The sequence below is a fragment of the Uranotaenia lowii genome, chromosome 2 (genome assembly GCF_029784155.1).
Source record: "Uranotaenia lowii strain MFRU-FL chromosome 2, ASM2978415v1, whole genome shotgun sequence".
NCBI classification, from domain to species: Eukaryota; Metazoa; Arthropoda; class Insecta; order Diptera; family Culicidae; genus Uranotaenia; species Uranotaenia lowii.
This window is the reverse complement of record NC_073692.1, coordinates 430,720,271-430,731,386: the sequence shown is the minus strand read 5'-3', so window position 1 is coordinate 430,731,386 and position 11,116 is coordinate 430,720,271. Positions and strand designations below refer to the sequence as shown.

General features: G+C 33.9%; 1 protein-coding gene across 29 annotated transcripts in view; it reads left to right on the top strand.

Moving 5' to 3' along the window:
• The window catches only part of LOC129745656 (plasma membrane calcium-transporting ATPase 1-like), a 150,458-nt gene that overhangs the window by 89,059 nt on the left and 50,283 nt on the right, over positions 1–11,116 (top strand). Inside the window, exon 1 of one of the 29 annotated variants that reach the window (XM_055738902.1) lies at positions 9,334–9,484. The exons of 24 other annotated variants lie outside the window; for them this stretch is intronic. The gene's annotated coding sequence lies outside the window, so the exon portion shown is untranslated. Of the gene's footprint in view, positions 1–9,333; positions 9,485–9,512; positions 9,716–9,806; positions 9,825–10,118; positions 10,138–10,205; positions 10,661–11,116 lie in introns of those variants that run through there. 4 more of the 29 variants (XM_055738893.1, XM_055738905.1, XM_055738904.1 and 1 more) reach the window with 4 other exon arrangements.

Genomic DNA, 11,116 nt, shown 5'->3' with positions numbered 1-11,116 from the left:
GTCCTAGAAAAAATTGTGACGAAATCAAGCTCCTGTCGAAATCTAAGGTCTGATACAAAATAATATCTTACATTCAAACTGCCCTGTCTTATTCACGATTTTCTATATTTTCATGAATCATTACTTGAAATGACTAAGGCACTACTAAAGTTTACAAAAGAATTGTATAAAAAACATTTTTTCTAAAACATAGCTTTGGATTAAAAAAAAAAAAATTCAGCAATCTGATGAATTTAGGTTTTGTAAGACACATCCCTATTCAAGTTGACGAGCTGATGTGATATTATGTGTCGATGTATTTTTTACATATTTTCATAAAAACTTCACAATTTTTTTCTTCAAATCTATAAATTCTAGAAAAACTCAAATTTTTACATTGGAGAGGCTCACCGGATTTTTTTTTTGCAAAATTGTTGAGATTGTGGAATAAAACAATAAATAAATGCCAATTTCGTTGGATTCCTTCTAAAAAATTATGAAAATCTGTCAATTTGATACGAAAAGACTATTATCTGGATTTTTTACCGGTCAACAATTGTTATAAATTAGAGGGCATTGAAGATTTTTATTCATCATCATTCTATATTAAAAAACGAGTATAATACTTACCGGGAAAATTATCATTTGTAAGCGGGAAAAAACCGCAGAAGACCTGAAAAAAATTCGGAATTCCTTCCAAAACGAAAAATTGTTAGTAACTCTGTATTCATGAGTTTTGACTCATGATATTTTTGTTCATGATTATTCAGTTTTGTATGATGAAAAAAAGAATAAATAAAAAAAAATTGAAATAATACAATTTTATAATTTTTCGGGAAAGAGTAGTTTTTTTTATCTCTGTTATTCCTGCAGGGGTGGCCAGCGAACCGGGAAAACCGGGAATTAAAAACAGCACTGGGAAAACCGGGAAAAACCCGGGAATTTGAAATCAAAACCGGGAAAAACTGTCACCAAAAAAAATCATTTTTCCTCTTAATATACTCACATACTTAATAGGAAAGTTCATAATCATAAGATTTTTTTTTTCAGAAGCTTTAGATACAAATTGGTCAATTTTTTTCTGTTATGATTCAACAAGAGATGGAGTTGCATGTTTTTGTGTCGAATTGAGTTTTTTCTTTGAATATTAGAAATAACCAGCCATAAGAGTCCGAATTTAGAAAATCTGTTTCAAATAATTAAATTAAAAAGAGAATTTTGACCTTTTATTAAAAATTCAAATATGATATTCAGAAATAATATTCGTATGTGATTTGTCGACTTTCAATGGATTATTGGTATACTTTTTCGGTCAGCAATTTAACAAAAACTTACTTATGATTCCAAGGATCGATCAAGAACTGAAACGTTGGAATGCTAAATAAAAAGCCGTTGTTGCTATTTATTACACTTGTTAGCCGAAAAAGTATCACACAGAATTTATGTTCAAAATTCAGAGAGTTTCAAAATCTGAATTTATTTTCGATTTGAATTCAAAGTTCAGGTAGAAAATTAAAATTAAGAGATCGGATTGAAATTTCTATTATTTATACAGAAGTCCGACTCAAAATGCAGATGAAGAATTCATATTCAGAATTCAGGTCTGATTAAAAAATCAGACTAAAATTTCAAATTTACAATTTAAGAAAAAGATGGAAATACAATTTTCAAAGAAATATACAGCTTCAAAATCAGAGTCTGTTTTGAGAATTTCTGTGAAAAGGATAAACTTTTGAAAAACAAATCAATTTATGCAACTAAAATTAACCTAGATTTTAAAGCTGGAAACTTAGAATAGAAATCAAAATTCTTTTTTTTTTCAAATTACATAGGATTTTTCAATCCTGAATTCGAAATTTTTCAATCACTTCTATTTTTAGTGACATGTTGTTAGGAAGCTCTAAATCTCATCAATTCTGAGTAAAATCGATATTGATAATTGATGAGCTAATAAATCTATATGAGGCCTTCAGAGTCAAAAGGGTATAAATTTAAATACGATTCATTTTCTTTTATCTTATAAAATTGTAAAATGTCTTTTCTACGGTATAGAAAGTATGTATCTGGGTATGTTGAAGCCGGAAAAAAGATTAAAATATTGATCAGGAAAACCGGGAAAAAACCGGGAATTCGATTATGGACATCCACTGGCCACCCTGAGATATCGAAATTCTATCATAACTTTTAGCCACATTCAATTTCAGTCATTTTCCTGCACGTTATGAACAATATTTGCTAAATGATGTTTTCCTTAAAACATACTAGAATTACAAAATGGTTAAAAAAAATCCCATTTTTGTTTTTATCAGAACTTCTAATGATGCAAGTATATGCAGCTGTTTTTTCTTGCATTCGATTAATAATAACCTTAGCTATGTTTAAGAGACAAAAAAAATTTTGGGCAACGCTGGGCTTTTTTTTGGAAACCAAAATGTTTAAACCCTTAGAGTAAATGTTAAAATTAATCATTTTTTACATTTTTTTTTTGTTAACCGTGTAAAAATATTTCAATAGAAAGCTGGGAAAAAAGCTTGCAAACGATGTTTTGCAAATTGATGTAGCATTTTTTTTGTAGGAGAAAATTTGGTTTGAATACTATGGGATCTGAAGACATTTTTTCAATTTTTTCTAAGTCTGATGTCTGTGAACCGATAAGTGCTTAACATAATGATCTAAAAAATTGAGGATATCTTACTTAAATATAAAACTACGAACTGGCATATGACAAATATCACAACAATGAAGTTAATTTTTGACTTTTTGCCGCCTCAAACCCCATAGTGCAGTAGTCCAACAATTTAGAGCACGATTTGACTACCGTATATCATTTTTTTCATCGATGGTCAGCATTTTTAACTTATATTCAGACATGAAGTCAGGCCTCTTTCATTGTTAACTGGCGTTAACAATAATTTTGTTAACCATACAAAATATATCATTTCTTCAATAGATACTTCCGGATTGCGCTTTATTAAATCTCACAAATTCCTCACCTTCATAAAATCAATCATCATCACATGTATTCTAATTTTAGCTCACTGTTAGATCATCTAGATCTCATTGATTGAACAATTTACCATATGATCTTAGGTCGTTTAATTAATTTCCTCCACAGAAATGTTGGTCCATGATCTTCTTAATTGAACACTATCTTAAAAACCAATTGACAGATCGTCGCAAAATTTTGCACATGTGAACGTTACATTACTAGGTAGTTTCACTGAAAAACATTTTCAAAAATGTGTTACTTATGGGATAAATTTAAGCTGCTTGGATTACTTAAGTCAATTCGGATATATACTCAGTTCAACTTTTCGGTGAGCCGAATGTTCGATAGAACGAAAATTAGGGTGATATTCGGCACGATTATTCGGTGTATTACTTAATGTAAAACACTAAACTCAATAAACCGTCTCAAATTTAGGCTCCATTTTTTATCTTTTTCTCATAATGTAATTCCTTAAAATAGTAATGATCACACGAGGCAAATCCATCGAACCACTTTTATCAATAAAAACGTAAGACATTCAATTGTTTTAATAGTCTACACTAAAGCCCATCTCGTGTCGTTGTTCCGTTGTTCCTTCTCACGTGGACCATCTGTCTTCAAAGTATTATCGGGGGGGATTTACGGAGTGTATTTTTCCGCCCAGTTTTGCTTGTCCCCCCAAATGACAAATCGAAAGCAATCTCGAGACAGGGCACAATTGATTGCCTTCCCTAATCTTGACTCAATTTCGGTGCCGTGTTAGCGGAAGCTTTCCGTCTGGCGACCATTCATTGTTGTTGTTGAAACAGGTAGAAGGAGGAACGAGAGCTTTGACAGCGTTTTCCTAAATTGTATACCCACGTTGAAGATTTTATCACACTACGGCAATTTTTGTCCGCATAGCCGTAAAGATAATGATGAATGAGTAAGAAGTGTCATTGTTTGTGCTGCTCAAACTTTAAAATCATACACTAATTTTCCCTAATCAAATGACAAAACACTGACGGACGTGCAGCAGTCCCGGAGATGAGATATTGAAACGTGGAAGGAGAGGGATGTAAATGTTTTCTGGAAGGTCACCGTCGTAGGTGTTGTTTCCGATAAACAACATGTTGAATTACACTATTCTGGTCCGAGTTTCAGTTCAGCAGAGTTGGATCTCCTCCCATTGGCATTGCATTACTGGGAGGGGATTTGTTGACAAATATGCGTTCATTTGTCCGAGCAATGAGGAATGTCACATTTACCGACGATATCACACTAGACCGGGCCGGCTATGATAGAGCAATTGAAATTCAATGTTCGTACTTCCTTTGGTTAAGTGCACTACATCTGCTGGGTTAGAGCGGCCGTCTGGTTGTTCCCTTGCAGTTACACGATCGATTAGCTTAGCTAGGGATGGTGATACCGGTAATCGGCTTCGTTTCTCTAAATAAGACAATCTTGTCGAAAAAGTTCTGAATGTTATTCTCGACTTATAATAAACATTCAGAGTGTTAGGTTCTAACGTTGAAACTACTTAATTTGATTGTATCAGGATCAGGCAATTTATATTCAAAACATACATTTTTTATACAGCCGTTGATTCAAAACATTCATTTTCCAATTCAAAACATACATTTTTCTTTCTATAACTGTCTTAATGTTCAGAGTATTGGAAAATTTGGAAATTTCTGTCGATAAATCTCAATAAGTTCATACCGGGTTTTTGATTTTTTTTTTTTGCCAAAATTTTAATTTTCTGGAGAGAATGATAATGGTGATTAATATCTTCATAGATTGAATGCTTGAATAAAAAAAAAACACGGCATAGGTCGGTAGTCCGTTTTCAGACTATCGACCTTACCGATTCGCAACCTAACCTCGGTTGCATCGAAACGCGATGATAACAAACTGAAAAGGCAATCCATCGATAGATTCGTTCTGAGTTTAAGGGAGCTAATCTGAGCGATTACATACCATTTTTTTTTTTGTAAGTTCGCACTATATCGACCATTTCATAGTAGTTGGCGCGTATGGACATATGGTCGATGCTACCAGTCCAGCGAGTTTCCTTCATCGAAGAAACTCAAGTGTGGGAAACCACAAACAGAGAAGAAGATAGTAGTAGGCGCGTGCTGAACAGAAATTTGGTATGTGATGATAATGCTTCTCAATAAAATTCTACCCTCTCATTTTCACCATCAAAATCTACTTTGATAATTAAAAAAACCGAAACTTTGAGCGTTTTGAAAATCAAGTCCGATTGAGCTTAAATTTGACTGACAAGGTGGCCACAAAACCGGGAAGTCCTAGAATTAAAAATCGCACCGGTAAAACCGGAAATTTAGAATCAAAATAGGGAAAATTAACAAAAGGAAATCAAAATTAAAGTTTCCAAATCGGAATTCAACAGTTTGAAAATATGTAAGAAGAAAATCTCAAGTTTTGAAAAACCTGATGGTACGGTACCTCTTAATTGAAAAAAAAAACTCAAAAATTTTACCGGAACTCAGAATTTAAAACTGCCTCGAAGTATTAGAAGAGAAATTCAAAAAGTTTCTAAGATTTGTCGAAGTTTAGCACCTCATTACAATAATTTAAAAAAAAGCAATTAGGTATAAGTTAAATTTTTAATCATGTACTCTTTGTTTGAAGTTTGGAAATTTTGATAATGCTAGTATTATAATTTTTCTGTGATATTCTGTATATTTCTGTGGTATTGAATTCAGGAGCTATACACTAGGCGATCATCTTTACGCACGGCACGGTGATTTTTTGTAGCTTACCAATATTAAATTTGACATTGCTGAGTTAAAAAGTAAATTATCTGCTATCGGGGTACAAATCTATTTTTTTCAAGTTGTGCTTTCAAAATTACCTTTTTTCGATTACTGATCATTATTTACCCAGAAAATTTCGAATTACACTTTTTAAAGTTGAGTATGTTTTTTTTTTGTATGAGCAAATCCACTGCGACCAATTTATTTGATCTATTGTGGAGTAAGTTGAGTATGTTAAGATTCCTTCGAAAATTTGCGAGAACCGTGTCAAAAATTTAAATAAAATTTAGAAAATTCCAGAGAAAATTTACTCAAATAGTTATATGAATTTTTAGCAAATCTGTACAGAATTTTCAAGAGCTTTTTCATGAGGGTGTGTTTATGTCGATAGGAGACACCCTATAAATTCTTTAAAAATGTTAAAATGATTCAACGGTGAATGGTACTTCACTTAAATAAACATGTTTGTGCTTCGAGTGAAGAATTAAAACAAAATAACAAAATTATTTCAATGAAATTGATTATTCTTACTTATTTTTTTCGATAGCACAGGCAACACAATTTACGATTTTCCGTTTGCCGAGGGTTTGAAAGATGATTTTGACTGATTTGAGGGCGACATATCCAAATATGCCGTTTTGTTTTTTTGCCAGCTCTAGATTTTGAGATTCAAGGGTTAACTTTTGAAATATTTCAGCAACATTTCAGAACATGTCTAAGGTACTCGAATCAAAGGTTTCGAGGCAATGTTCAACTATGATTAAACTTCTGGAAAAACTGAGGCGTCCTTTAAGTTTCTTTATCACATTCTGGAATTCAATGATATTTTGAAATATGTTTTTTAATCAAAATTAATTTTTTTTTAAAGCATGAGTTAAAAAATTAGTAGTCTCCAACAAAGTTGTTTGTGGATTTTGAATTTTTGATACCGAAAGCTCATAAATGTTCTTCAATAATGTCAGAAATAGTTACATTTTTTCTATTGTATTTTAAAAACTTGAGGTAAAGTTTGTCAATCATTGTTTCTTTGAAATTTTAAAAGCTATATAATATATTTCGTTTTCTTGTCAAATGAAGGATAATACATAGATTCGAAATCAGTTTTTGTTTTTAAAGAGGATTGTCCATTATAAATGATTGATTTTACTCAAAACATAGTAATTTTTAAATTTTGAAACCAAATATCACTAAATTTGATAGAATCTGACAGATCATTCGAATTCAGGATGGCAAAATCAATTTTTGAAACCCCAGCAAACATGTTTGTAGGTATATTTCTCAACATCCTTTGTTATAGGTTTCATATCCATTATAGAATCATCGCATAAAACTCGAAAAAACAGCATTTACCTACCGAATTAACATTTTTTTAACTTCTGGCTTAAGCGATAAGATTTATACAAATTGGACGATATCCATCACCTTCTACGTACATCCTAAAAGTATGCAAGAAAGCGCAATTTTTCCGAATAAACCATATGATTTTTAGCAATCTGGTTGCACTGCTTATCGCAGAGAGAATAACAAGGTTGAATCCCGCGCGGGAGAACAAATTTACAAACATGGCGGACTTTTTAATTGTCCGATTTATACCGACTTTAAGTTTATTTTTACATTGTTAACAATTTCATTTCTAATGCGATTTTATGTTTGTTGGGAAAGGCTATTTACATTTGAAAACACTTTTTTATTGTAATCGGCATTTTATAACTAAACTTATAGTTTTAGAAAATTTGATGAACACTTTCGAGTCTCTTTGATTTTAACACCTTATTTGTTCATTTTTTAACTTGGTTTTTGCATAAATCCTCAAAGTTAGCGTTAGCTTAGCAGATGTGTTTGCAGATATTTATAAGATTTGTTTTCCTGATACCGGGGTTGTTTCCAAGCAAACATTGCAAAATATGTTATAACTTTATCATCAACCGGAACACTTTTTTTCATAATTTAACCCAAAGCAACTGACTCAAATTTAAAATATATGTTGAACAATAAACTTTAACTTTTTCCACTGAAATCAAAATCACGTTTTTCTGCATTACAAAGCTCTACTCTACTAAATTAATTATGAAAAAGATGAGAATTTTTTTTCACTGGGAATATTTTATTAAAATCCAACTGTGTAATTTTTGCAAAAAAGAATAGACCTGTTTTTCAATTATTTTAGTTGTTTCAGAAATATACGAAATCTTTTTTTTTATTTAAAAATATAGTTTGAAATGTTAATGAATCATACTAGGTGCAGTAGAGGATTAAGAAACGTTTTTTAAACTTTTATGGCTACTTAAAAAAAATCTGAAAATTTCTTATCAAGTAGATCGGGGACTGACTTTTTCAAATTGTATATGTGTAATTCTTTTGTACCGTTCCACGGTAGATAAATTGCAAAATGAAAAATTTAGGTGATGGGTGCATTTCGTCTGTGACTTTTTCCCTGATATTGTTTTCAATGACTTGGAATTCATTTAAGATTTGTTAAAAAAAATATTCAAAGGCTGTTACAAATGAAAAATCAAATGAAGTTTAAAGATTTGTATCCAGCGGAAATTGCAATCCAATAAGTAAAATATTGCCGCTAGCTAGAGCTAAAAGCTTTCAGTATTATCCGGTACAACAATGCGATACCAAATAAGCGTTTGAGTGATGACGTGAAATCTGTAGAAGCTCACAATATCTGGCTATAAAATTATTTATCAAATGACGATTGCTGTAAATTCAACAAATGATGTTTTATTTTACACATTATATTTGTGTAAACTACTTCAAATTTACGCAACTTATATGGATTAGTTTTGTATCAAAATAAAACTGAACATTTTTTAATTGATTTAGTGCTCTATCGAGAGATTTCAAAATTTGACTTTTATCAAAGAGACAACCTAAAAATGACACATTTTTCGGTATCTGTACCTTAAACAATCGCTACAAAAATTTAGCGCTCTAAAATCGCTTATCGGTTCAAATGCCATAAATTCTTCTTCTTGAAAGATGCGTTCGACTCTGAGCCGGCATATCTCTGTACCTAGGTACCTAATGTTTACATTTAACTGCAGCAAACGCTACTGCTGCTGATGCTGACCAATGCCACTAAACAACAGCCCCCAAAATTCCGTAGCGAAGTTATTTTTTTCTTATTTCATCTCCGTGATAAACAACGTGTATAGAGGTTTGAAGATGATATCGTTTATCACTCACCATCTCATCTCCCACCGGCTTCCCGCTTCCTTACTCACAGTCTCTACCGAGGTTTAGGATTCTGTCCAGGGTTGATGTGCGGTGTGTCCAACTTGTCAACCGTTTGTGATCGTTGTGTTGTGTATCAACTTGGCATAGTGCAATATTGATAAGGATGTTTTTTCTTCTATTTCGCTCTCTCTACAGCCCTTCTTTACTGTGGTACTTCCGATAACAATACTATCAAAATGCCTACCTAAACTCTCGGGTGTTCTCGGTTCGGGTAGACAGAAGACGAAGCGGCGGGCGTGGCGGGTTGAGGGCGAGTAGAGGCTGACTCGTTTCAATAAAACACAGTGCTGGGTTGTTGTTATCTTTAAGGCTAAACGGGATAGGCTGGTTGTTGGCACTACATCATATCAGTTAGTGGGTACTGCAGTGTGTAAAACCTAAATGGTTGAAGAAACAGATCAGAAGAGTCCAGCTAGAGTGTAGTGTAGTGCAGAAAACAACAACACATACATACATGAGTATTGACTGCGGCTGGTACGAACTGCGGTGACATTATAAATAGAACCGGGTAAGGATTTCGAGCTCCTATAATAGTGTTGCACAGCACTTGTGATAAGTGTAATCACACGGCGTGGCGTGCAGTGCTGTTGCTCTTGGTGTAATTTTGATCGGCGAAAAGTCGCCTGCTCACTCATCACTAGACACGACGAGGAGCAGAGCCTAACCGTGTGAATTGGAGAGTGTGGTTCTTGTTTTCGGCCGTTTTTCTTTTTCTTCTGGGTGCTAAACGATTCTCTGGGTAATACATCTTGCAGTCGATAATTTAGTGTGTAATGTGTTTGCAATTCCGGCAGTCAGCCGGCAGGCAGTTCGATCGATTCCCGTGTGTGTGCTCCCGCGCGTAAAAGGTCGATCGATTTCTCACGGGGTGAAGGTGGAGGCCATTTCACTGCCCCCCTCCCTTTCTCTAAGTCATCGCGTGGAATGATGGGGTGGTCTACATTCACAGACTGTACCTACAATATTGGTTCCCGATAAAATGTGATGGGGTTTTGTGGCAACATGTGTTTGTGGTGGTAGTTTTTGGGGAGAGATCAGAAATTTATTGAAACGACGACGATTTGCTGTTGCTGAACTAGCTAGGGAGCTAGCAGACCGTTTGCCATTTGGGCCGCCGCGAGCCGCCTGGGTTTTGTGTGTCGTGTGATGGGTGACTGCCAGGTGGGAAACATGGAAACAGAACATGGATAGTAGTAATAGCAACGAGCAGCCAGTGAGTGGGTGGACGAGAGAGTAAACTATATTTTCAGCATGTTTCCCAGTCGAATAACCGTTAACGTTGACTTGACTCTGTGAACGACGAAAGACGCGAAGGAATGAAATTTTGGTGAAATGTTTTGCAGGTGGATGTATTTTAAGATCAAAGCTGGCGGCGAGAGCACGCGGACTACTAGGATTGCGGAAGGGGCTAGGGGAAGAACAGAGCAGCAAGTGTAACGATACCGGAGTCCGGATCCAAGCAGCCAACAGCCGATGTGTTCTGTTGTTTTCTGCCCCCGGTCTACTAAGATCGTAGACATCGGTCATGGGCGGATCATTCTCGATTCCAGAGTATCTACTCGAGAAACAAATTATTTATCCCCCAAATTTAAAAGTCTTTTCTAATTATTGTTTTCAAAAATTTCAGTTTGTTATTATTAAGATAAACAACAAGTTTAAACTCAACATTATAACTATCTACATGGTAAATTTATTTTAAATTGAATCACTTATCTTAGCTCCATTGCTCGGGTACTAGCTCTATCTTTGAATAAGTTTGTTGAATCAGAGGGAAACTTACATCTTCGAGCCATTTTAACGAGGAGCGTGGGAGTATCTTTATATTGACTTGTCATGATCTCATGTGTGCTTGGATGATGAACCAAACCAAATCCCATTACCACGTTATACCACCCAAGTCAACTTAACACAGATTCGTTTCTTCAAATACGCTTAGGTATGGCTTCGAATGATGTCTTACTTCATTTTTAATGTGACAAACAAGCTTTTCTATCCTTTCTTAGGTGAAAAGTTCACTAAAACGACATTATTTCTTAAAAACAATCCCTCTCAAAACTGCGTGGACCTTGTTATTTTTCATGTTTGAAATGTAAGGTCTCATGTTCAACCAGCCTGCGTAATCTGATAAAACTACATCCTA